This window comes from Pogoniulus pusillus, chromosome 25 (genome assembly GCF_015220805.1).
Source record: "Pogoniulus pusillus isolate bPogPus1 chromosome 25, bPogPus1.pri, whole genome shotgun sequence".
NCBI lineage: Eukaryota > Metazoa > Chordata > Aves > Piciformes > Lybiidae > Pogoniulus > Pogoniulus pusillus.
Window position 1 is genome coordinate 1095715 of NC_087288.1, and position 26351 is coordinate 1122065.

The 26351-nt window shown below is 49.3% G+C and overlaps 1 protein-coding gene and 1 long non-coding RNA gene across 11 annotated transcripts in view; one reads left to right on the plus strand and one right to left on the minus strand.

Annotated features, from left to right (window-relative positions):
* Positions 1–1238: 1238 nt before the first annotated feature.
* Positions 1239–26046, minus strand: LOC135186476 (uncharacterized). The gene is made up of 3 exons (XR_010306970.1): positions 25761–26046; positions 22725–22829; positions 1239–1408 (listed from the first exon to the last, which is right to left on the minus strand). It is a non-coding gene; the product is annotated as an uncharacterized LOC135186476 (long non-coding RNA).
* Positions 26043–26351, plus strand: part of ADGRB3 (adhesion G protein-coupled receptor B3) — a 444111-nt gene continuing 443802 nt past the window's right edge. For all 10 annotated transcript variants that reach the window (XM_064164125.1, XM_064164131.1, XM_064164132.1 and 7 more), the window contains exon 1: positions 26043–26340. The gene's annotated coding sequence lies outside the window, so the exon portion shown is untranslated. The remainder of the gene's footprint in view (positions 26341–26351) is intronic.

A 26351-nucleotide genomic window follows, 5' to 3' on the forward strand; every position in this document is an offset into this window, starting at 1 on the left:
AATGCTAATAATTTCCAAATTAACAAAGATAAGAGTTCCTTGATGGTGAGCAATTAGTCTGCAGCAGCAGGTAGCAGGAGGGTTCATTTCACTGAAGAGTTTCCATTTCCTGCCTTCAAGGGATTGAGGTTTTTTAGGTTTTTAATGAGTTTAAAAGAAATCCTGAAGCATGACAACATGCACACAGAGAATGGGCTGGGTTAGAAGGGACCTTAAAGATTACCCAGCTTCCACCCTCTGCCACCAAAGATCACAACCCTCTGCCATCAAAGATCACATCCTGTGATTTTGTGATCCACAGTCACCCTGGGCAACCTGTAGGCAGGGGATGTAGGCCTGAGCACAGTCCAGCAATGGTGAGGAGAAGGACAGACGTACTGCAGTGGCTGAGGAAGAAAATCAGCTTCCTGAGGGGCTAATTTGAGTGCAGTTGTTTGTTTTCACAGAGCTCTGCCAGAGGTACCTTCTGGAGAGCGTCTGCCACTCGTAGAGCAGTCTCAGAACGATGTGCATTAAACCACAGAGTCACAGTAAACACTGGGTTGGAAGAGACCCTCAAAGGTCATCTTGTCCAGCACCCCTGCAGGCAGCACAGACACCTCCAACTGGAGCAGGATGCTCAGGAACACAACAAACCTGACCTCAAATATCTCCAGGATGGGGCCTCAAACACACTTCAGTATTTCCCCACTCTCATTGTGCAGAGCTTCCTCTTGATGTCCAACCCAACTCTGCCCTGCTCCTCTGACACCATGCAAGACAACTTTCAGAACCTGCCTCTCTCTCTGCAGTCTGCTTTGGAGCTGTTGCTCTTTCCCCACCCCCAAATCAGATGTTCCAATGTTTGGTTTTGTTTCCATGTAAGTCTGCGTGAAAAGTTCAGTACTTAAGGAGAAGAAGGGCACAAATCTATCACCATTTTCTTTCAGGAAATAAATACTTCACTGCTGTTTTCATGCTCCTTTGATTTAGAACTTGTTGAACTTGCTGTTTGTTCATATTTATTTATTTAGAGCAAGAAAGGCAATAAACACCTGCAACAAAATGCCTTTTTGCTAGGTTTTTTTTGGTGGTTTTTTTTTTGACCAGGAGAGAAAGCCAATTTATGGTGTAAGGAAAACATCTTGAAGCAAAACCAAAAATGGGAACATGTAAATAATCTCCAGTCTATTATTTTCCGTGAGCAGAGGTACAGAAATGGATTGCAGAGAAAGACATTTGGACTGCCACCCCACCTGATATCTTCAGACAGCTCTGGAGAGCCTCTGCACGCACATAAAGAAGCCACAGGATCAATTTTGCTGGAGATGAAGAGGTCTTTCCACACCAAGCTGTCCAATAGAGTTGATGTACTTCTGAGGAGCACCATAATGCAGCACTTCAACCAACAAATGTCTCAGCTGCAAGCCTGCGATAGGAACAAAAAGACAAATCCATGCAAATGAACACTTGGCAGGAGCACAAAGGGGGGGACAACGTTCTGCTCTGGCAATATTTCTTCTCAGTCTGTTGTGACACATTTGCAAACACACCACTGCCACTCATCAACCACACGCTGCGGAGCTCAGTGAGCACATCAGGCGGAAGGGACCCTCAAAGGCCATCTCCTCCAAGTCCCCTTGCAGTAAGCAGAGCCACCCCCAAATAGATCAGGTCACCCAGGGCCCCACCATGTTTGGCTCTTGATGTCTTTAGGGATGGGACCTCAACCACATCTCAGGGCAGCCTGTCCCAGTATTGCAGCACTATCAGATGGCACCAAGCTGGGTGTCTGTGTCAGTCTGCTAGAGGGTAGGGAAGCTTTGCAGTAGGATGCAGACAGGTCAGGCTGATGGGCCAAGTCTAACCTGTCTAATCTGCACTATTTTGCAGCTGCAGCTTGATTTGGAGTCACAGAATCATAGAGTCAAGCAGGTTGGAAGAGAACTCCAAGCTCAGCCAGTCCAACCTAGCACCCAGCTCTGTCTAATCAACCAGACCATGGCACTAAGTGCCCCAGCCAGGCTTGGTTTCAACATCTCCAGGGATGGCCACCTCCCTGGGCAGCCCATTTCAATGCCAATCACTCTCTCTGCCAACAACTTCCCCCTAACATTGAGTCAAGACACTGTGCTTAAGAACCAGTGACTGGAGATCAGGAAGAAATTCTTCAGGGAGGTGGTGGAGTCACTGTCCCTGGAGAGGTGTTGAAGCCAAGCCTGGCTGGGGCACTTAGTGCCATGGTCTGGTTGCTTGGCCAGGGCTGGGTGCTAGGTTGGGCTCGCTGAGCTTGGAGATCTCTTCCAACCTGCTTGATTCTGTGATTCTGTGATTCTTGGCAGTAAGAGTGGTGTTCAGGGTGAGGCTGGATGAAGCCTTGAGCAACTTGGGCCGGTGGGATGTGTCCCTGCCCATTGCAGGTGGTTTGGACTGGATGATCTTTAAAGTCCCTTCCAATCCAACCCATTCTGTGACTCAATGATCCATAGTTAAGACCTGACTGTTACAAGACTCAGTTGTCTGATTTGCACAAAGGACTTTGGTTTTCCTTCAAATCCCAGACAGTCTCGAGGCAGGATGAGTCCCCAGCAGCATTCTGCTCCCAGGCACAGATCTGCAGACACAGAAGCTGTGCTGTCAGCTGAACAAAGCACAATTCCCCTCCTTCCTCCCAAAATTACAACCATCCATAACCACAGGGCTGGTGAAGTTCAAACTATTAGAGAACTATTACATTATTTAAACTTCTCTTTGGCTTGCACCTCATAAATTGTTTTTGATTCTTTTTGTTGTTGCTGTTTCAGTGTCTCAATTTGCCTCGTGGTTTTGTTTCAAGCCTAATGGATATCACCAGGAGAAAAGCTCTTTTCTCTTCTTTGAGGCTAAATTTCAATTTTCTTCACTTCACACTTCCAGGTTCATTGATAATTTCTGTTGTTATTCTTTTGGAGTCAATTCTTCACATGAATTTACAGCCTGCAAAGCAGGGGAGCAACTTTTCTTCACATCTGCCTTCAAAACAGAAATGCTAGGCCAAGTGAAGCTAGGAGCAGCTATGGAGCTGCTGGAGGGTAGCAGAGCCCTACAGAGGGACCTGGCCAGGCTGCATGGGTGGGCAGAGGCCAAGGGGATGAGACTGAACAAGGCCAAGGACAGGGTTCTGTACTTTGGCCACAACAACCCCAAGCAGCACTACAGGCTGGGGCCAGAGTGGCTGAGAGCAGCCAGGCAGAGAGGGAGCTGGGGGTGCTGGGAGAGAGGAGCTGCAGATGAGCCAGGATCCTTAGGGTCTCTTCCAACCTGACATTCTATGATCCTGTGATCCCTAAGGTCTCTTCCAACCTGGCATTCTATGATTCTGTGATCCTTAGGGTCCCTTCCGACTTGGCATTCTATGATCCTTAGTGTCCCTTCCAACCTGGCATTCTATGATTCTATGATCCTTAAGGTGTCTTCCAACCTGATATTCTATGATCCTTAGGGTCTCTTCCAACCTGGCATTCTATGATCCTGTGATCCCTAAGGTCCCTTCCAACCTGACATTCTATGATCCTTAGGGTCCCTTCCAACCTGACATTCTATGATCCTTAGAGTCCCTTCCAACCTGACTTTCTATGATCCTGTGATCCTTAGAGTCCCTTCCAACCTGACTTTCTATGATCCTGTGATCCCTAAGGTCCCTTCCAACCTGACTTTCTATGATCCTGTGATCCTTAGTGACCCTTCCAACCTGACTTTCTATGATCCTGTGATTCTATAGATTTGTAGAATGGTTTAGGTTGGAAGGGACCTTAAAGATGATGGAGTTCCAAGTCCTCTGGCATCATTTTGCCAAGAATGCAGAACCTTCTTTTTCCAAACTTTGGATTAAAAAGGAAGATTGGATTGGATCAACACACAGACTGCCCATGAACTGTGGATCCATCCCTTTCTGTCATGCTTTGAAGAGCAAGAGAGTCCCTTTAGCTCCATGTCACATGCTTTTGTGATGGCAAACCTCTGGGTGCAGACAAAAGGTTAGAGGATTTCACATGAAATCTTCTCCTTCTGCTACCACCTGGCACCAATTTGTGGAGAGGAAAATGATTGCCAACTTTGCTCTGGATAACAAAATGCTCCCCAGATCTCTGAGGTATGCAGCCATGGGGAGCCTGCCTGGCTACAGCAGCATTTCCAAGTGTTTTTAAACACATCTCTCAACTTAATCAGACACACAAATGCACAACCTGGCACTCTGGGAAATGAGGGGGATTTGTCACACTGCCTGGAGGACTTTGGGCCTCAGGTACCAATGAATGGATCCCACTGAACCAGGAATGTAATTTGTTCATCTGGAAGAGATAAAACACAGATATCTGCCATATTAATGGTTAAGGATCTTGGAATAATAGATAATTGGAATGGAATTTAGTTGAAGCTATTCATGAAAAATTAATAATGTTCTCTTTATTTTCCAAAGCAGAGTAAGAGAGCACAAATTGGGTGCATATGAAAAGGGCTGGGAATCTCTGCTGCTGGGTGGCCTCACCTCCCCTAGCTGCAACAATTCAAAAGGCAAAGCAGGCTTCTTTTGTGCCTGCATCACCTCCTGGCTTTGTTTATCACTGATTAGAAGGTTACCAGTGGCTGGCACAGGCTCCCCAGCGAGGTGGTTGAATCCCCATCCCTGGAGGTGTGGTGCTGAGGGACAGGGCTTGGCACCAGCCTTGGCAGAGTTACAGACTGGCTGGACAGGATGATGGATCAGAAAATCATATCATGGAAGGGCTTGGACCTTAAAGATCACAGAATCACAGACACATTCCTGTTGGAAAAGACCCCAGGATCATCAAGTCCAATCCTTATCCCTGTTCTACAAGGTTCAGCCTTAAACCATAGCCTTAAGCACCACATCCAAACGACTTCTAAACACAGCCAGAGTGGTTGCTTGGCCAGGGCTGGGTGCTAGGTTGGGCTGGGTGAGCTTGGGGGCCTCTTCCCACCAGCTTGATTCTATGGTTCTACGAAAGTAAGGCACTTGCTAAAGACCCCCAGCCATGTGAGCATGTTGGTAAAGCACTGGCACAGGCCACACAGGGAGGTGTTGGCATCACCACCCCTTGAGATCTTCAAGAAACCTGTGGCCATGGCACATTAGGACTTGGTTTAATGAGCATGGTGGTCTTAGGTTGAATCCAATGACCTTAAAGCTCTCCTCCAACCAAAACAGATCTATGCTTATTTTAATTGCTCTGCTCAATGCCCCCTCTCTGATAAGCTACCAGTAGCAGCTCTCTCCACACTACCTCTGCAAAGCAACCGGCAGGGAGGTCCCTTCCAAAGTGGTTGATTCTATGAGTCTGTATTTGCTAAGTGGCTTCTCTCTGTCAAAGCAAAGCTCACACCTTGTCAAAAGCAGAAGTGCTGACACTGAGAAAGAGCTGTGCTGTCCTTCACTTGTGTCTTGGCACTGCTGACAGGGACGGATTGTGCAATTTGTTGAGTTGTTTGTTTGCTTTTGCTTATTTTGCACATAGCTCCCCTATTAAGTTAATCAGTATTAATCCTACAGGGACTGTCCATAACTCACCATCAATATTTCACTGACCAGAGCAACTTGATCAAAATAATGCAAAAAAAAAAAAAAAAAAAAAAGAATAAAAATGAAATGCCACCAAAGAAAATTAAACATGAAAATGCCCCCACAGCTTTTCATCAGTGATTTAGATTAATAAAAGGTAATTTCCTATCTGTCAGACCTTTCAGGCTGCTTTTAAGTCCTTGATAAAAAAAAAAAACACCCTGAGCTTATAAAAATCCCAGCTAACCCTCCTCCAAAAATCCAATTTTGCAAATCTTTCCTTATTACAGATATTTATTAGTAAGGTAACCTCATAGACAAAATGCTAAGTGACTTCTGGGGCTTCTTATCCCCTCAAGTACTCCTAATCCACTCAAATGCTCTTAAAGAGTTATGTGTCATACATATATATATATATATATATATATATATATATATGGGGACCAGGACAGGCTGGAGAAGTGGGCACAAGCCAAGCTCAGGAGGTTCAACAAGACCAAGTGCATCTGAGTCAAGACAATCCCAAGCACAACTCCAGGCTGGGCAGTGAGTGGCTGGAGAGCAGCCCTGAGGAGAGGGACTTGGGGATGCTGGTGGAGGAGAAGCTCAGCAGGAGCCAGCAGTGTGCACTTGCAGCCCAGAGAGCCAAGCAGAGCCTGGGCTGCAGCAGCAGCAGTGTGGCCAGCAGGACCAGGGAGGGGATTCTCCCCCTCTGCTGTGCTCTGCTGAGACCCCACCTGGAGTCCTGCATCCAGTTCTGGAGTCCCTGGGACAAGAGGGCTGTGGAGATGCTGGAGAGTGTCCAGAGCAGGGCCAGGAGGATGCTCAGAGGCTGCAGCAGCTCTGCTGTGAGCACAGCCTGAAAGAGTTGGGGCTGTGCAGGCTGGAGCAGAGGAGGCTCCCAGGGGACCTTCTTGTGGCCTGCCAGCATCTGAAGGGGGCTACAAAAAAGCTGGGGAGGGACTTTTGAGGCTGTGAGGGAGTGGCAGGAGTTGGGGGAATGGAGCAAAGCTGGAGGTGGGGAGGAAGTTGTTGAGCAGGAGAGTGGTGAGAGGCTGGAATGGGTTGCCCAGGGAGGTGGTTGAGGCCCCATGGCTGGAGGTGTTTGAGGCCAGGCTGGCTGAGGCTGTGTGCAGCCTGCTCTAGGGTAGGGTGTCCCTGGGCATGGCAGGGGGGTTGGAACTGGCTGATCCTTGTGGTCCCTTCCAGCCCTGACTGATTCTATGGTTCTATGATATATATATAAAAAAAAATCACCTCTCCATCTCACCAGAGGTCACCACAGACATTCATAATTCTTTACTCAAATTCATCACCATCAGAAGTTGGAACTGAGTTCTTCATTTAGGGGTTGGTGGCAATTTAATTGCAGAGGAACATTTGCCCCTGGAATATTTGCATGGGCAGAAAGGGATTCCCTTAAAACTACTCCTTTCAAACCAACTGTGTTTCAGCTTTTCAAAGGTACCTCTATTTCTACTGGAACAGTGGCCAGGAAAAACAGATGAAAGCAGGAAAATCTGAACAATTAGCCAAAAAAAACCCCAACAAATTAGCCAACAGAAGACATGAAGGAGAGCCCTGTAAAAAGCCTGAGTATTGGATCTACTCAAACTCTGGCTTAGTCTTTGTACAGCAGCCAGCAAAGGCTTTCAGGTTTTGGTTAGCTGTCAGACATTCACAGAATGGGTTGAGTTGGAAGGGCCCTTAAAGCTGATCATAGAATCATAGAATTATAGAACCACTAAGTCATAGAATCATAGAACCATAGAATCATAGAATTATAGAACCAGAGAATCACAGAACCATAGAACTATAGAGTCATAGATTCATAGAACCACCAAAACATAGAATCACAGAACCACAGAATCATAGATTTATAGAACCACAGAACCACAGAATCATAGAACCACAGAATCACAGAACCTAGAATCACAGAATTATAGAACCACAACATCATAGAATTATAGAACCAGAGAATCACAGAACCATAGAACTATAGAGTCATAGATTCATAGAACCATCAAAACATAGAATCACAGAACCACAGAATCAGATTTATAGAATCACAGAATCAGAGAACTGTAGAATTATAGAACCATAGAATTATAGAACCAAGAATTACTGAATTATAGAATCATAGGAGCATAGAATCATAGAAGTTTTTTGGTTGGAAAAGACCTCTAAGATCAAGTCCAACCACCAACCCCACCCCACCACAGCCATTAAATCACGTCCCCAAGTCCACACAGTTCTTGCACACCTCCAAGGCTGAGGATTCAGCACCTCCCTGTGCAGCCTGTTCCAATCCCTAACCACTCTTTCAGTAGAGATTTTCTCCTATCTCCAACCCAAGCCTCCCCTGGCACAATTTCAGGCCCCATATATAAATACAAATGCACAAAGAGCTCCAGGCATCCATTTCCTTTCTATTACAGAAGATTTTAATTTCCCTAAATGTCTTCTGCTGAACACATCTCAGCTTTCCTGCGCCCATTGTTATGGCTCTGCACTCAGAGCTCCAGAGGTTGCAGCTGAAGGATGGAGGAAGGAAAAGTTTCTGTTCTCATTTTTGCTATTGTTCCTTCCTTAGTTACCTTGGCAAAGTAATTTAAAGTCTCAGTGTCTATAGAATAAAGAGAGTTACTGTGACATCTTTTGACACACCTAAAATCCATAGCTGAAAGAGATGTGATTGCTCAAGGTGGTATCATAAATGCATTAGATGAGTGAAGAGTGAAATGGAACAAAGAGGAAAAGTATTTTGAAATAAGCAGTTATAATAAAAAATATAATGGGGAGAAAAAAGTAAAATCATGCAAATTGGCTTCATTCACAGTGTCTGGAGATTCCTTCATTCATGAAATGGAGCTTCGTGGAGAATTGCTTCACTTTCCAGCCCTCATCCCGAAGAAAGAATCAGTGAATCAAGCAGGTTGGAAGAGAGCTCCAAGCTCACCTAGCCCAACCTAGCACCCAGGAGTGGCCTTCCAGGATCTGAAGGGAGCTACAGGATGGCTGGGGAGGGACTACTGACAAGGCCTTGTAATGAGAGGATGAGGAGGAATGGGTTTAAAGTGGCAGAGGGGAGACTGAAAGTGGATGTTAGCAAGAAGTTGTTTGCAGTGAGGGTGGTGAGACACTGGCACAGGTTGCCCAGGGAGGCTGTGGAGCACAGAAGCACAGAATGGCTCACCTCCAGCCAGCTGTTTACCAACAAAGATTCACAGATTGCATCAAGTTGGAAGGGACCCTCAAAGGTCATCTTGTGCGACCCTCCTGCAGCCAGCAGGTACACTTCCAACTAGGTTGATTCTATGATTCCATGATCAGGCTGCTCAGGGCCATGTTGAGTCTGATCTTGCACATCTCCAGGGGCAGGGCCTCAGACACAGCCCTGGGCAACCTGTTCCAGTGCCACACCACTCTCAGTGTGCAGAACTTCCTCCTGCTGTCCAACCTAACTCTGCCCTGCTCCACTTTCAAACCATTGCCCCTTCTCTTACCTCACCCCCAGGTCTTTCTCAGCTGGGCAGTTTTCAGCCACTCTGCCCCAAGCCTGGAGCATTCATGGGGTTGCTGTGACCCCAGTTCTGGACCAAGTACTTGGCCTTGTTGGATCTCACACTGCAAACCTTGGGCCACTGCTGCAGCCTGCCCAGATTCCTCTCTAGAACTTTCCTGCCCTCAACTCATCACTGCATCACAAAGTACACTTTTTAAACTACCAACAACAAAAAAAAGACAGTATGGTGAAGTTTCTGTCTCACTTTCTAACTCCTTTCTAACCTCACTTTCTAATTCCTTTCTAACCTCACTTTCTAAAGTGTGAGGCTCTTCGTGTGCATTGTGTAGTTAGGAGCTCAGACCTCAGCAGCCCACTGCAGCTCATTCTGCCAGTATCAGCCTGTTCTGCTTTCACCTGGACATTCCCAGCTGTGGCCACGTAGGTTAGAGCAAAGTTTCATTATATCTGATGAATTCACTTTCAGTTTTATTCCAGCATGGTAAAACTCACTGCTACAGCACGTCTGGAATTCTAACAAGGCATGTGCCTGGCCCCAGAGGGGTTGTGGCTCTGAAAGAAGCTTGTCAAGCCACGTTGGAAGACAGCAGCTCAGGAAAAGAGAGTAAGGCAGAAGAACACTGCATTAATGAACAGCAGCAGAGAAGACAGAGTGAACACGGAATAGCAGCAAGGTTCTCTCTGGATCAGCAGGGAAAAAACCAGGCAGTGAGTCCTGCAAGACCCTCCACAGCTAGGAGGTTGTTTATCAGAAGGCTTAATATGAGCTGGATTTGTCTTGACTTGAGGTACCATAAAATCATAGAGCATTAAAGGTTGGAAGGGGCCTCTGGAGATGAAGTCCAACTCCTCTGCCAAAGTAGGATCACCCAGGGCAGGTCACACAGGAACACATCCAGACAGATCTTGAAAGTATCCAGAGAAAGAGACTCCACAGCCTCTCTGGGCAGCCTGCTCCAGGGCTTTGCCACTCTCAAAGTACAGAATTTTCTCCTCATGTTCAGGTGTAACCTTCTGAATTTCAGCTTGTATCTGTTGTTCCTTGTCCTGTCACTGGGCACCACTGAAAAGAGCCTGGCACCTTCATCCTGTCACCCACCCCCCAGGAATTGATAGACACTGATATAATAGAATCACAGAATCAGTCAGGGTTGGAAGGGACCACAAGGATCAGCCAGTCCCAACCCCCCTGCCATGCCCAGGGACACCCTACCCTAGAGCAGGCTGCACACAGCCTCAGCCAGCCTGGCCTCAAACACCTCCAGCCATGGGGCCTCAACCACCTCCCTGGGCAACCCATTCCAGCCTCTCACCACTCTCCTGCTCAACAACTTCCTCCTCACCTCCAGCCTCACTCTCCCCACCTCCAGCTTTGCTCCATTCCCCCCACCCCTGGCACTTCCTGACAGCCTAAAAAGTCCTTCCCCAGCTTTTTTGTAGCCCCCTTCAGGTACTGGATATATGCCACATACGTCTTGAACTGAGGTATGCTGGTAAAGGCTCACTGAAATCCTGACACCTCTAATTCCCAAGCAGGTGCTGTCAGTCAGCCATACTTTGGATTTTAGATCACTCATGGGCAGGGCAGCTGTGGGCATGGAGGATCCCAGAGCCCAGGGTGCCCATGGCCCTCCCATGCCAAGCCTGTGGCTGAAGCTAGCTGCTTACAGGAACTGGGTGGTGGTTTTCAGCCACATACCACTGCTGTGTGGGAGAAATGAGGCTGCAAGCACTGGAGCATCTCTCTTACCAGGACAGTCTGAGAGCTGTCCCCTCCCTGGAGGTGTTCAAAATCAAGCTGGATGAGGCCTTGAGCAACTTGGTCTAGTGGAAGGTGTCCCTGCCCATGGCAGAGGGTGTGGAATTCGGTGATCTTGAAGGTCCCCTCCAACCCAAACCTTTCTATGATCTGGAGCTCTTTAGCCTGAAAATGATAAGGCTGAGAGAGGATCTTCTCAATGCTGGCCAATAGCTGAAGGGTAGAGTTGAAGAGGATGAAGCCAGGCTCTTTCCAGGGATGCCCAGTGATAGGACACAGGGCAAATGGCACAAAGTGGAATGGAGGAGGTGCCATCTAGAACATAAGGTAAAGCTTCTTGACTTTGAGGGTGCCAGAGCCCTGGAGCAGGCTGCCTGGAGAGGTTGGGGGGCCTCCTTGTGTCTGGAGACTTTCAAACCTACCTGGACACTCTCCTGTGCCAGAGACCCTCCTGGGCAGGTTCTAGGGCACAGTTCAAGAATGACTTATTACAAATGGCAGAGAAACTCTGCAAAAGGCTTGACTCCCATTCAAAGTAGAGACAGAAGGTGACTTAGGGAAGGTGATACCCAAAGAAACTGAGGAGTCAACACAGGTCATTTCCTCTACCAGTCTGCTACCCACTAGAGGATAGAGTGCAGACAAGGGCCTTCTCTTTCAACTGCAGGCATTTATATCTGCAGAGGGAAAAGGGCAACTATCAGCCTGTGAATCATCTTAATTACTTCAGAGCTCTACAGCAAGATGAAATGGAAAACAGCCTAGAAGCACCTGTTTCTATTTCTTGACCATGCTAGGAGACTAAGCAGCCCACATACAGACATCTCCATTTCAGACATCTTCCATCTGTCTACATTTTAGCAATCTGTCCAGAACTGGAGAGATTAATTCCAACCCATATGCCAGTGATGGGGTAGTTCTGTGAGGTCTGGGGTGCAGAAGGGTACTGAGAAATACAGAACGGCAGGGGTTGGAAGGGACTTCCAGAGATCATCCAGTCCAACTGCCCTGCCAGAGCAGGTTCACCTAGGGCAGGTCACACAGAACACATCCAGATGGGTTTGGAAAGTCTCCAGGCAAGGAGACTCTACTACCTCTCTGGACAGCCTGCTCCAGGGCCCCATCACCCTTCAGTTAAAGAAGCTCCTCCTCATGTTTAGATGGAACTTCTCATGTTCAAATTTGTGCTCATTACCTCTTGTCCTGTCACAGGGCACCAGTGAACAAAGCCTGGTCCCACCCTCCTGATCAGCATTCCATGATTCCATGATTTCACAGCAGTGGCCAAATATTCAGTTGGCCCTATCAACACTGCAAACCCTGAGCTGAGTATCCTGGCAATAACTCAGCTCCTCTTAGTGTCTTTGTGCCAGATTAAATTGTAGATGAGAGCAGAATCCTGCTCTTGATGTGTCCCACATGCTCAGCTGAATCACAGAATGGGCTGGGTTGGAAGGGACCTCCAAAGCTCTTTCAGTCCAAGCTCCTCTGCAGTTAGCAGGGACATCCTGCACTAGAGCAGGCTGCCCACAGCCCTGCTGAGCCTCACCTTGAATACCCCCAGAGATGAAGCCTCAACAGGGTAACCTGTTGCAGTGTTCTGGCAACCTCATGGTGCAGAACTTGTTCCTAACATCCAAAGCAGAGTATGGAAGACATTCTGATGGTAGAGGTGCTTCTGAGAAGCCTGTGACAAAGGAACAAGAGAAGCACGAGAAGAAACCCTGAGCAATGGACAGAGGTGGTTGAGAGAGACAAATCAGTGCAAGAACTCTGTAAGAAAAAGGGAAAAAAATAAAGATGAGGCAAGAGCCTGTAAAGAGGATGAAAGGATTGGCCTTAAGCAGACTGAAAGATGCCAGAGGAGGCAGAGAGAGGAAAAGAGAGATGAGATGGGAACAACTTCTTGTCAGTGCATCTGGAGGACAATTCCTTGTTGCTGTATCTGATTATCAGATTTCAGCGGTGTCGTGGTGAAATATTCCTCAGCCTCCTCCTCCCTCACGTTTGAAACTACAATAGGAAGATGACAATAATGAAGCACTTGGCTGAAAACAGACTAATGACTTTCTTCCTTTTCTTTCAGCCCTGTGTCACTTCTGAACAGGCAGCCCGATAGAAGTGTTTGAAACTATTTACATTGGATGGCTTCCTTTTCTCAGGGTGACCTACTTACTTTAAAAAGCCTTTGCATGAGCCACAGCAAAGAAAGCAGAGGCAGGAATCTAATGCTAAGAATCACAAAGAGAATGAAGTTTATGGAGAGCAACAGCATAAATACCTTGATTTATTCATTTATATTTCTGGGGTCTTCTTACAGACCTCCTCCTTTTTGGATCAGTTCTAGAGCCTCTGATCTCACGTTCTCATGAGATGCAAATATTCATAACCCAATTTCTTCCTGGCACAGAAAAGTGAGCATTCAGGTAATGCTCCTCCTTGCCTGCATGTCTTCATACATCATGTAAGGAACTATTAAGGTTGAAGAAGACCTCCAGCTTGTTGGGTTAAGAACTGGCTGGAAGGGCAGGCTTAAAGTGTGGAGGGCAATGGAGTTAAATCCAGTTGGATGCTGGTCACCAGTGGTGCTCCCCAGGGCTCAATGCTGGGGACAGTTCTCTTCAATGCCTTTCTCAGTGAGCTGGTTGAAGGGGTCCAGGCACCCTCAGTCAGCTTGTAAATTGGGTGGCAGTGTTGATGTGCTGGAGGGTAGGAAGACTCTGCAGAGGGACCTGGCCAGGCTGGATCAATAGGCCAAGGTTTAACAAAGCCAAGGGATGACTCCTGCACAAGGGATGACTCCCCTGGGTCTAGAACTGGCTGGAGGGCTGGGCCCAGAGAGCGGTAGTGGATGGTGCCACATCCAGCTGACAGTTGTCACTAGTGGTGCCATCTCAAGAGAGATGTTGAGGTACTGGAAGGTGTTTGGAGCAGGGCAGCAAGGCTGGGGAGGGGCCTGGAGCATAGCCCTGTGAGGAGAGGCTGAGGGAGCTGGGGGTGTGCAGCCTGCAGCAGAGGAGGCTCAGGGCAGAGCTCATTGCTGCCTGCAGCTGCCTGCAGGGAGGCTGTAGCCAGGTGGGGTTGGGCTCTGCTGCCAGGCAGCCAGCAACAGAACAAGGGGACACAGCCTCAAGCTGTGCCAGGGCAGGTTGAGGCTGGATGTTAGGAGGAAGTTGTTGTCAGAGAGAGTGATTGGCATTGGAATGGGCTGCCCAGGGAGGTGGTGGAGTCTGTGTGGCTGAAGGTGTTGAAGCCAAGCCTGGCTGGGGCACTTAGTGATTCCATTCTACGATTCACTTAGGTTATGACCCCCAGGCTTGGGGCAGAGTGGCTGGAAAGTGGCCCTGTAAAAAAAGATCTGGAGGTGCTGGGCTGAAAATGAGCCAGCAGTGTGCCCATGTGGCCAAGAAGGCCAAGAGCTTCCTGGCCTGGATCAGCAATAGTGTGAGCAGGAGTAGGGAAGTGATTCTCCTCCTAGGCTCAGCACTGGTGAGGCTGCAACTCAAATGCAGCCTTCAGTGTTGGTGGCCACACTCCAGGGACATTAAGGTGCTGGAGTGGGTCCTGAGAAGGGAAACAGATCTGGTGAAGGATCTGGAGAATGGGGCTGGGGAGGAGCAGCTGAGTGAGCTGGGGGTGTGCAGTGTGCAGAAGAGGAGGCTGAGGGCAGAGCTCATTTCTCTCTGCAGCTCTCTGAGAGGAGGCTGCAGTGAGGTGGGGGTTGGGCTCTGCTTCCTTGTACCAGGTGGTTAAACAAGAGTAAATGGCCTAGAATTGAGCCAGGGGAGGGTTAGGTTGGAGATTAGGAGAAAATTCTTCACTGCAAGAGGGGCCAGGGATTGGCACAGGCTGCCCAGGGAGGTGGTGGAGTCCCCAGTCCTAAAGACATCCAAGACACTGTGTCCATGGCACTTGGGGTCATGGTTTAAGGGCCATGGTGACGTTGGGTCGATGGTCAGACTGGATGCTCTTAGAGGGCTTTTCCAACTAAACCAGTTCTGTGATCCTCTCCAAGACCACCAACCCAACACACCATGCCCACTATCCACATCCAGAAGTGTTTGTACCTAGATGAACATTGGCCTCAACAAGCAGGAGCCCACAGGCGTTGGTGAGTGCTCCGAAGCTGAACTTGCTATCAGATGCTCAGGTAGATTCAAACACCTTCCACTGCCCTTGCAGAGCCACCTGTGTTACTGGTGATGCTCCATGTGCATGCAGCCAGGCAACTCAATGAACAAGGACCAGTTGCTAGTGCTGGAACCCTAAGGCCCCTTCCAATCTAAACCAATCTGCAACCCTATGAATCTCTCTCTCCCAGGTCTGCTGCTAAACCAACGCTTCAGAGAATGTCTTTGGAAGGAAATAAGAGCTTCTATTAATACACATTATAGATCCTATTTCCAGTTCATTTCCTTTGACTGTTAATTCATATTCATCACATAGCAGGAAGCATCACCAACAAATTAAGTTTTACTACTGCAAGGAGCTCCTAAGGTGTATTTACGTGGAAGGTGGTGAGACACTGGAATGGGTTGCCCAGAGAACCTGTGGACACCTTGTCCCTGGAAGTATTTCAGAGCAGGCTAGATGAGGCTGTTCTAGTGGAAGGTGTCCCTGCCCGTGGCAGGGGAGTTGGAACTGGGTGATCTTTAAGGTCCCTCCCATCTCAAGCCATTCTATGGTTCTGAGATTCTCCAGATAGCAAGTTCTGGCACAGGTACAGTTGGAATATCTGACCTCAGGCTAAACTGATGGGAGATCAGATGGTCATTCTGAGCTCTATAGACTGAAAAGTCAACATTTCATGGCGAGTCTAATAGGAAATTTTACCCTGATTAGATGTCTCAAGTGCAAGACCATGTCAGTTTTTAAGCTGAGTCACTCCATGTGAAGGCAACACCCTCTAAAAGAAATGGAATGTGCAGTTAGGAGAGTCTGAAGGAACCTGCACTGAGCCATCTATCTAGAGCCTGTGCAAGCACAAAGAGGACTTTATCATTTATGAGTCTTAGGGCCAGATTCCACCCTGATTAATTCAGCATAGATCTGCTGACTTCAGTGCCACCACTGAAATTTACTGTGCTAACAGTCAGCAGTGTTCACAGAGAAGGGGAGGTTGTGCAGCTCCAGTAAATCACTCACCAGCAGGGGCTGGGGCTGGCGCTGCGATAAACCGCCTGGGATACACCTGCGGCAGAGAAAAGGCAGGCCAGGCAGGGAGGCAGGGAAGGGAAGCAGGGAGGAAGCGAGGAAGAGAGGGAGGGAGGGAGGAAGAGAGGGAGAGGAAGAAGGAGGGAGGGAGGGAGGGAGGGAGGAAGGAAGGAAGGAAGGAAGGAAGGAAGGAAGGAAGGAAGGAAGGAAGGAAGGAAGGAAGGAAGGAAGGAAGGAAGGAAGGAAGGAAGGAAGGAAGGAAGGAAGGAAGGAAGGAAGGAAGGAAGGAAGGAAGGAAAAGAATCCAGAAAACCAATTTCAGTGCAGCCAGATATTATTGCCATTGTAGAATCATAGTCAGTAAGGTTGGGAAAGACCTTCAAGATCATTAAGTAAAAGCATTTCATGAGGAGATGACTAGGAACGTGGTTAGACTTCAAGGCTGAGGAAGCCCTGTTACTCCTAGCAGTAGGTATAACATCTTTAGTGTAGCTACCATTTCTGTCGTCTCAGGCCTCCCACCCATCCATAGATTCAGAGAACAATTTGGGTTGGGAGGAACCTCCAAAGCTCATCCAGTCCAACCCCCTGTAGTCATCAGGGACATCCTCCACTAGGTCAGGATGCTCAGAGCCTTGTTATGCCTCACCTTGAAGATCTCCAGGGATGGGGCCTCAACAAGATGACCTTTGGAGGTCCCTTCCAATCCAAACCATTCTATGATTCCATGACCCTTGAACACCTCCATGGTAGTCAGGAATCATGATCCTTTGATCCTCCAGACTACACAAGCAAAATGCAGGACCTTAGCGATGGATTCAGTGCTAACTCTGAATTTCTTTCTCAGTAGAGGAAGCCAAAAGAACCCAGAGGGGCATTCTGTTACTCCTCACAGTTCAATCTGATTAATGCCTAGGCAATAATCTAGAGTAGATGAATAACAGCAGAGAGGAAAGGGCATTTTTTAAATACTTGTGGTCCTCCTAGCAGAAAGAGGATTTGAGTGCACTTAGATAATTAACATAGAAACAATGCCCTTGTTTTGGTTTTGATCTTTGCATCAATATTCTCCAATTAATTTGGGGAAGCTTAGGGTAGAGCCCACATGTAAGGACTGCAATGAGGTCTTCCTAGCTTTAAAGTCACCCAACAGCAGAACTCGTGAGAATCTCACCAGCAGAGTGTGGGCCACCAGCAGCTAGGAAGGAGCTTGTTCTGCAGTGACAACCATTATACATGCTGTGGAGAGATCTCACCTGAAGTACTGTGGCCAGATCTGAGGCCCCCAACACCAGAAGGACATGGACCTGCTGGAGTGGGACTGGAGATGAAAATTATCAGAGGGCTGGAGCACCTCCCCTGTGGGAAGAGGCTGAAAGAGTAGAGGTTGTTCCAGCTTCTTGTCCTATCACTCCAAGCGCTTGTAACAAAGTCCATTTTGAGATTTCTTTTAAGCCCCCTTCATGCCCTGGGAGGCTGATCTAAGGTATTCCCAGAGCCTTCTCTTCTCTGGGCTTAAAAGCCCAAACTCTCCCAACCTGTCCCCATAGGGGAGGGTCTCCAGCCCTCTGATCATCTGGACCTGCTCCAGCAGTTCCATGCCCTTTATTTATTGAATCTGCTTAAACTCCTTGACAAGTCCTCTTCAAGGAGACCTTGGAGTGGCCTTCCAGTATCTGAAGGGGGACTACAGGAAGGCTGGGGAGGGACTATTGACAAGGTCTTGTAATGACAGGATGAGGGGTAATGGGTTTGAACTGGCAGAGGGGAGATTCAAACTAGATGTTAGGAAAGGGAAGGGGAAGTCATGCTTAACTAACCTGGTAGCATTTTATGATGCCATAATTGAATGGGTAGATTCAGGGACCTGCTGAGACCCCATCTTGAATACTGTGTTCAGTTTGGGGCTCCCCCATTCAAGAGGGCCAGAGATCTGCTGGAGAGGGTCCAGGGGAGGGCTATGAGGATGATGAGAGGACTGGAGGGCATGGCTGATGAGGAGAGGCTGAGGGACCTGGAGCTGCTTAGTCTGGAGAAGAGAAGACTGAGAGGGGATTGGATAAATGTTTCTAAGTATCTGAAGGCTGCCAGGATCAGGGACACAGGCTCTGGTCACTGCTCCCTGGGATAGGACAAGGAGCAGTGGGTGTAAGTTGCAGCACAGCAGGTTCCAGCTCAACGCAAGGGGGAACTTCTTTACTGTAAGGGTCACAGAGACTAGAACAGGCTGCCCAGAGAGGTTGTGGAGTCTCCTTCTCTGGAGCCTTTCAAGACCTGCCTGGATGTGCTCCTGTGTGATCTGTGTTAGATAGGATTGTCCTGCTCTGGCAGGGGGGTTGGACTTGATGACCTCCTTGGGTCCCTTCCCACTCCTAATATCCTGTGAAAGGGTTCTTTACAGTGAGAGTGGTGAGACACTGGAACAGGTTGCCCAGGGAGGTTGTGGAGCAGGTGTTCAAGACCAGGACAGGTTGGATGAGGCCCTGAGTGACCTATTCTAGTGGGAGGTGTCCCTGCCTTTGTTGGGGGTTTTGGAACTGGATGAGCTTTGAGGTCCCTTCCAACCTAAACCATTCTATGACTCTATGACAATTTTCTTACAGGAGGCCAATAAAAAGAAGAGAAGGGAACAGCCAACTGAGGAGCTCTACTCAGTGTAGCAGCTGTTAGAAGATGCAAGACATCAAACTGAACCAAAAGGAGGGCTGAGCTGATAAAGTCAATGTTATATATAGCAGTGATGCAGCTGGCCTTGATAATCCTAAAGGCCCTCTCCGACTAAAACAATTCCACGACTCTCTGATTCCATGAACTACTCTGCAGTGTTTTCCACATCTTAGAGAGATACCAGAGAAAAAATGACAAGACAGACACTCCTTCGAAAGCCTGGGTTTGTGGAAATTGATTGGAAGAACTGGAATTATCTGAAGGAGCAAATGAAGAGGCAGGATAAGGAAAACGTGCCTTAATTGCCAGAAGGAAGCAGGGTTCTTCACGCAAGAACACGGTGACACGTAATTGAGTCCAAAGGCAGCAACCTGAAGAGAAGTGATAGACATCACTTTCCACAGTTCTGCTGGGGGACTCATTATTTCATGATGTTTAGCTAGGAAAGTAAGATGGAAAAGAACTAGATGCTTGCATGGATAACGAGATGTATGGAATCAAGCGAGCCAAAGGAGTCCTGCCAGGAAATAGGAACCGATCTGGAGACTGCATGTGGAGCCACTGGCATCCTGGGCTGCATTGAGAAAAGTCTGTCCAGCAGGTCTGGGCAGCTTCTCTTGCTCCTCTGCTCTGCCCTGGTGAGAACACACTTGGAGTACTGTGTCCAGTTTGGAGTTCCCCAGTTCAGGAGAGACAAGACTGGATGAGGCATTTAGTGCCATGGTCTAGTTGACTGGATAGGGCTGGGGGATAGGTTGGACTGGATGAGCTTGGAGGTCTCTTCCAACCTGGTTGATTCTATGATTCTATGACAGGGACCAGCTGGAGAGAGTCAAACAGAGAGCTACAAGGATGACTGGGGACTTGAACATCTCTCCTGTGAAGAAAGGCTGAGAGCCCTGGGGCTGTTTGGTCTGGAAAGGAGAAGGCTGAGAGGGGACCCATGTTTATTAATATCTGAGGGGTGGGTGTCAGGATGAAGGTGCCAGGCTCTGTTTGCTGGTGCACAGTGACAAGACAAGGAACAGTGGGTACAAGCTGGAACCCAGGAGGTTCCACCTCAACATCAGGAAAAACTCCTTTGTGTGAGGGTGCTGGAAGGCTGGAACAGGCTGTCCAGAGAGGCTGTGGAGTCTCCTTCTCTGGAGACTTTCAAGACCCACCTGGATGTGTTGCTGTGTAACCTGCCCTGGGTGATCCTGCTCTAGCAGGGGTGCAGGTCTGGATGATCTGTCGAGGTCTCTTCCAACCCCTAATGTTCTGTGATTCCATGAAAACCTAACCCCTCCCCTGACATTTTTCCACATCAAAGGGGAACTTTTTAATCACTCCTGCCCCTCCATTAGACTGTCTGCTGGTGCTGCATTATTAATTAACTGGTTATGAAAATACAAATCACCTGGCTAATAAGAGTTCCAATAGAACAACATCCTTTTGCAAAAGATACTGAAAATGGAGGAGGCAGGATGTAGTCTGTGAGTTATTAAATTCATATTTCCTCTTGATGACAGAGAGGAACTCCATGCTCTTGAAACTCACTTGGAATCTGAAGGCAGCAGGTAAGAGTTGGAACACAGGATCATAGAATGGTAGGGGTTGGAAGTGACCTCTGGAGATCATTTAGTCCATTGCCCTGCCAAAGCAGGATCACCCAGGGCAGGTCACACAAGAACACAGCCAGATGGGTCTTGATATAGTCTCCAGAGAAGGAGACTCCATTACCTCTCTGGGTGGCCTGCTCGAGGGCTCCATTACCTTTAGAATGAAGAAGTTTCTCCTCATGTTGAGGTGCAGCTTCTTGTATTCCCCTGTGTCCATTGCCCCTTGTCCTGTCACAGGATACCACTGAACAGAGCCTGGCCCCTTCTCCTTGCCCCTCACCCTTCAGATATTTATAAGCATTAATAAGATCTCCTCTCAGCCTTCTTTTCTGCAGGCTAACCAGCCCCAGGGCCCTCAGACTCTCCTCAGCAGACAGATGTCCCTGTCCCTTCATCCTTGTAGCCTCTGCTGTACGCTCTCTGGTACATGCCTGTCCCATCACAATGTCCAACATACTGGAGCAGAAAATAGGAACAAATGTATGAAATTATTTCCAGTTTGCAGTCACTCTCTTTGAGGAACAAAAGGTTTTGTTTTCATAGATTTAGGCTGACTATTAGAGGATTTTTTTTTTCACTGAGAGGATTCTCAAAGGCTGGCACAGGCTGCCCAGGGAGATGGCTGAAGTCCCATCCCTGGAAGTGCTCCAAAGAGCAGAGATGTGGTGCTGAGCAACGTGGTTTAAACCAGCCTTGGCAAAGTTAGAGACTGGTTGGACTGGGTGATCATAGAATCACAGAATGGTTTAGGTTGGAAGGGGACTCAAAGCTCAGCCAGTTCCAACCCCCTGCCATAGGCAGAGACACCTCCAACTAAAATAGGTCGCTCAAGGCCTCATCCAACCTGGCCTTGAACACCTCCATGGAGGGAAGGCTTTTCCAACTAAAATGATTCTGTGAGTCCATGATCCAGCTCTGCAGTCAGTGAAACATGATGCCAGCAATAAACAGCCAAGAGTCAAGTGTGAAAGCCTTCACAGAATTTTTAATTGTAATGATTTTTCAACTTTTGTTATTTGTGCCTTCAGTGCCGGTGATTGACTGGCTTCCACTTGCTGAAAGGAGTGACACTGCATGCTGCAAGTGACCTTGATTTCAAGAGAAGCCCCCTAAGGGTGACAGATGATTGAGTGAGAGAACAGCCTGCTCTCCAGAGCCCCACTGCCTTAAAACCTGAACCTCCCTTCTAAAAACTGCCACCAAAAATGTCAGTTCCAGTTCCAGTCGTGTGGAATTTTGTGCTGTGTCCACTAAAACCTCGACAGTCTGAAAGAGTTGGGACTATTCAGCCCAGAGAAAAGAAGGCTCCAGGGAGATTTTAGAGCTACATTCAGTATCTGGGGAGGGACTGCTCAGAAGGGCCTGTGTGGTAGGATGAAGGCAACGGTTTGGAACTAGAGACGGAGAGATTTAGCTTGGACATCAGGAGGAAGCTCTGCACAGTGAGGGTGGGGAGAGACCAGAACAGGTTGCCCAGGGATGTGGTTGAGGCCCCATCCCTGGAGAAACTCAAGGTCAGAGTTATTCTGGCCCTGTGCAGCCTGCTCTAGTGGAGATGTTCCTGCTGTCTGCAGGGAGGCTGGACAAGATGACCTTGATGTTCCCTTCTAACCCAACACAATCTGTGAACCTGTGACTGAAATCACCTAGCTGCTGTGACCAAGACACCAAAGAACTCAAAGTGCTACTGTAGATTAGAAGGAGGGAAAAATCAACTAACCAAACCCTTTAATTTATTCCATCCAACATATTAAACTGGGTAAGCCTCATTTTTCTCACTAATACAGAAATTACTTAAAAATATTACTCTCCTCCCTCTTTCCTAGTTTGGATCAAGCCCAACCTTGCTGAAACAATCCCATCAAGTCTAGAAAGCAGCACTATAAATTTAGCACTCACTTATGTTGTGCCTGTCCCCACCACGGCACTGCCGAGCAATGTAACACTTCTCTCACTGCCTTGATACTTTCTCTGTAGTGCAGATGGCACCACATGGGCCACCCAGCTCCGACAGCCCCCTCAGCAAACACTCTGTGATCCAGACAGCCATAGAAAGGGACCCTAGAGATCATCTCCTCCAACCTCCCTGCCATGGGCAGGGACACCTCTCAACTAGACTCAGCTGCTCAAGGTCTCATCTCCAAGGTGGCCTGGAACACCCCCAGGAAGGAGGCAGCCACAACCTCTCTGGGCACCCTGTTCCAGTGTCTCACCACCCCTTGTTGTATCTCTGTCTTATGATCATCTCATCAGTGCTGAGTACACCCCTAGTTTGCATGACACCCATCAAATGTATTATTTCTGTCGTTGGTCTCAGGTCAAGTAGAAAGGCACCTACAAGAGGATCATAAATATTTGTCTGCTTTAAAAGGTTAGTTAGCTCCAGAAATTAAAACGTCTGATTGCAACAGGTTTTGAGGAGAAAAATGCAGTGTTCTGTGCTGCCATCCCTTCTGTTCCTCAGTTCTCACAGCTTACCTGAGTATTGACCTGTGCAACTCCCATCTTGTCCTGCAGTTTGTAGACAAGAGGTCCTTGTCTCCAGCAGTGCCATGACTCATAAGAGTTACAACTTCCCAGTGCCTTAAGAAACAAAGAAAAGAGTTCATCTGGGATGTGGGTTTTTTTCTGATGTACCCTCAAGTGCTTCATGAAGGGGGTGAAAAAGGTATTTAAATGCCACGCTTTGGAATTGTTCTGCTCGTGTCAACAGGTGAGTGAAACACACCTCCCTCAGAGAACCACAGAATGGTAGAGGTTGCAAAGGACCTCTAAAGATCATCCAGTCCAACCCCCCTGCCAAAGCAGGATCACCTAGTGCAGGTTACACAGGAACATACCCAGGTGGGTCTTGATGGTCTATAGAGGAGACTCCACTATCTCTCTGGGCAGCCTGCTCCAGGGCTCCATCACTCTTAGAATGAAGAAGTCTCTCATGTTGAGGTGGAATCTCCTGTGCTTCAGCTCCTGTGTTCTGTGTCCTATCACTGGGCACCACCAAAGAGTCTGGCATCTTCATCTTGACACCCACCCCTCAAAGAGTTATAAATATTGATCAGATCCCCTCTCAGCCTTCTCTTCCCCAGACCTTGTATCAGGCAATGTGATGATCACCCTCAGATAACAAAAAGGGTCACCAGATGCAATAATCTCTGAGGCAAGCATAGTCCAGATTCCACTGTGTTGTGTTTGCTGGGTGAAGACCACACACATCTCTCACACTTGCCTTGGTTTGAGTTGACATGTTTTGGTTTTATTTTGACAACAAGGGCATAAAGTATTAATGTTGGGGGCTTAGAACATCTACCTTGTGAGGAAAGGCTGAGAGAGCTGGGGCTGGAGAAGATCAGGCTGAGAAGGGGATCTCATTCATTTTATCAGGATCTAAAGAGTGTCAGGAGGATGGAGCCATGCTCTTATCAGTGGTGTCCAGGGACAGGACAAGAGGCAGTGGGTGCAGACTGGGACACAGGAGGTTCCATGTAAACATAAGAAGGAAACTCTTCACCTGGGAGGGTGGCAGAGCCCTGGAGCAGGCTGCCCAGAAAGGTTCTGGAGTCTTCTTCTCTGGAGGCATTTCAAACCCACCTGGACATCTTCCTGTGTGATTTACTCTGGATGATCCTGCTCTAGCTGAGGATTTGAATTAGGTGATCTCATGAGGTCCCTTCCAACCACTACCATTCTGTGCCATCCTGTGACATTCAGAGAAGCCAGCACAGCTGTGTTTTGCAGCTTATTTCTCTGGAAAATAGAGTAAAAACTGTATAACTGCATTTTCATTGACTTTGGCCAGAAGTGGTTTGTGACCAGTAATACCTCTGATCAGAATTTGTGCGGCGTGTAATGGTCATCGTAAAAGCTCTGTACTGCTGGAACTCAAACCCTGCAGGAGCTAAGGAGGGACTCAGGGGAGAAAACTGTTTGAGGACTGATTGCTTTGGACACTGCCCAGGAGTCTAAAGCTCTCGTTTGATGGGGGTGGGTGTGAGGGCGGGTTCAAACCCACAGAGGCAGGGTTCAGGTGAAGTCTGAAAGGACGGAGGGGCTCTACCAGGGAGCCGGAGCACGGCGGCTGGGCAGTGGCTTTGTCCTGCTGAGCGGTGGGAGCACACAGCAGCCTGGCTGCGAGCTGCTGACTGACAGCGGTGTTTATTAAAATGTCATCTCCTCATTTTCACGCCAGATAGCTGCTGTCGTGTAGGCTGCCCTGATCTCTCCCGCCATCGGGAAGGGCCAGAGGACAACCCAAGCCGCCCTGCAGAGCAGGAGAGACAGAGCCGGAGGGGAGAAAATGAAATCTCCGAACCCACCTACCAGCACTGAAATGAAACGGAGGAGGCTAGGGAGTAGGGGGTGCCTGCCTGCCGTGCGGCGCGGCTCCAACCGCCAACCTTCCCCGTCCTTCGGCCTCGCCCTCCCCTAGCGCGGCTCCTTCAGCAGCCGTCGCCCCTCAAACCACCAGAGCCACCCGGAGCGGAGGGCAGCGCTTCTCCCCTCACCGGGAACCGTGCGGCGGGCAGTAGCCGGCGGCTGCTCGTCCCTGCCAGCGGTGGGGCCCTGTGGCACCTGCGGCGCAGCGCCGGCCGGGGGAAGGCGCCGAGCCACGATCCGGGCCACAGCCTTATCCGTGCCAGGGAAACGAACGCGGCGGCAACTGCATCCTCACCAGCAAACTGCCATTGTTTGCCGTTGGAAAGGGTTTGCCCTCAGAGCCCTGCCTCGCTTGGTGTGCAGCGCCGTGCCCAGCTGCCACCTCTCGGGGCTGCGACTGGCGGGGAAAGGGGAAGGGGAAGGGGAAAGGGAAGGGGAAGGGGAAAGGGAAGGGGAAGGGGAAGGCGGAGGCGGAGGCGGAGGCGCACGATGCGCGCCGTGGAGCAAAGACCGCGAGGCAGCGGCTGCAGCGCGCGCTTCCCGCCGTCCCCGCTGCCCTCCGTCCCCGCCCGGCGCTTCCCGCGACACCGGAGCGCAGCCAGCCCCGGCGCTGCCAATCCAGGCCACAAAATCCTCCCTCCCGGACGCGCACAACGACGTGCCGCTGCCGTGGCGCTGGGAAAGGCGCTGCGGGGCCGCGCTCCGTGTGGGAAACGGGGAGCGGAGACGGGGGAGGTGTGCGGGGATGTGGGATCGCCTCGCACACGCGCGGAGCAGAGCTCGGGGGCGCGCATAAGCCGCCCCACCACCGCCACTGTGCGCGGGGGCGCGCACACAGACCCCCTGAGACAGCGGCCCCCACAGAAGGCTGTCGGGCGGAGGCGCGCACACGCACGCACACAGAGGCAGCGGCGGGAACGCGCTCCCTCAGTACTCCCTGCCCGCCCGGCGCTCACACCGCTTCCCGACATCGGCAGCCAAGGATCCAAACACCCTCCCCCCTCTCCAACATCTCCCCCCCTCCCAAAAATCCGCCGCCGCTGCCCGACCATTAGTGCCTGAGGGAGGGGGGAAAGAGGAGGAGGGAGGAAAGAGGAGTAAGTCCGTTAGCAATCACCACCCGAGAACCCAGCAACAAACCTGCACCCGAGCCTTACTCCTGCCCTCAGACCGTCGCCTTCGCCTGGCATCGCCGCTCACCGGGTCGCTGTGCCGAGACTTTCGTTTCAAGTTAAAAAACCCCAACAACAATCAAAAAACCTCCCCCTTCGCTTGCTGAGACGCTTCCGTTTTCACACACACAACCCCCCTGCAGCCTCGCTGGTTTGGTTGGGGCTTTTTCGGTGTGTTTTTTGTTTATCCCCCCCCTCCTCTTCTTCATGTGGTTGGATTTGGTGGAGCCGGAGCTGAAGCTGCCTTGTTTTTCCCCCCCCTCCTTCAGTGGGGCGTTCGTGTGGCGTGCGAGAGGGGGGGGTTCTCTCTGCGGGGTTTGTTTTTGTGATGGTTTTGGTTTGCCTTTTTTCCTTTTTTTTTTTTTAATTTTTAATTTTTGATTGTTGGAACCTTTTAAATCTTGGTTGTGGAAGCTGAGCTGGGGGGGGGGGGGAAATGGGAACCGGTGCCTCCGCCAGAAGGGGAATCTCTCCGTCGCTGTTGCTGGGACGTGTGCCTGAGGTGCTCGTCTGTTAGAGGAACAGCCTGACAGCTTTCGGAGTGGAAGGTAAGGATGGG